The sequence below is a fragment of the Maylandia zebra genome, unplaced genomic scaffold (genome assembly GCF_041146795.1).
Source record: "Maylandia zebra isolate NMK-2024a unplaced genomic scaffold, Mzebra_GT3a scaffold36, whole genome shotgun sequence".
NCBI classification, from domain to species: domain Eukaryota; kingdom Metazoa; phylum Chordata; class Actinopteri; order Cichliformes; family Cichlidae; genus Maylandia; species Maylandia zebra.
The window spans coordinates 57,501-58,395 of record NW_027490066.1 but is presented as its reverse complement, the minus strand read 5'-3'; positions in this window follow the sequence as shown (position 1 = coordinate 58,395).

Genomic DNA, 895 nt, shown 5'->3' with positions numbered 1-895 from the left:
TGAACAGCGGGTCCTGACTCCACGTCTGTGGTAAAGGGTTAGGGTGTTGAAAAAAGATCAGGGAACCAGCAATCGCCGGTTCCTTGAGATGCACTCTCCACCGTGGGACAGGATGGTGGTACCCCTGCCCCAGTTCAAAAAATTGCCCATCTTGGGTTTACTAATTAAACGGCGCATAACCACAGGGCAACAAAGACAGTTGGCATTACTTGTTCAACCAGCTATTCTTATAAACCAGTAAAAAGCGTTGGCACTAACAGCACAACTGAGTTACCTCAAAACTACAGGAAGACAATAGTCCTAATGCTTCACAAGTCTGGGCACCACATACGTACATTTCTCAAAATAAAAAAGGATAGATGAGGCTGAAAAACAGCACCAAAGACAATATGGTAAAAATTTTATTAATTACATACAGTATTTATAGTTTTTTTATTGCACTCTCAAGTTAGTTTCAAAACAAACAATAGTGCAATTAACTATACACAAATAGAAAGGTACCATGCAACATACAAACAAGCGTAATACAAAGAAAAAACGTGTAGTTTGATTTTTCTTCTTTCCTTTTCATACAGCTTGGAGCTGCCTGCAGCTGCAGTAGAAAAAGCAAAGACCTGCTTCTGAGCAGGATACAGGGCAGACTGCAATGACTTGTCAAGGCCTTCCATGGTGAGAAAAAAAAATGAAAATTAGGCTGGTTATATTGCATGGGGCAGTGTAGCAGACAGTACTGGACTATTATCTTTACAAAGCATCTACTGTCTTAAATACTACACTAAGAAGACGTGTACAGCAGGAAAATGTTAATACAAGTGGAAAGAGTTGCATATAAATTAGGGAATCTGTCCGCATTTGGTTAATTTCTTCTTGTAAAAGCTTATTAAAATACGCACAT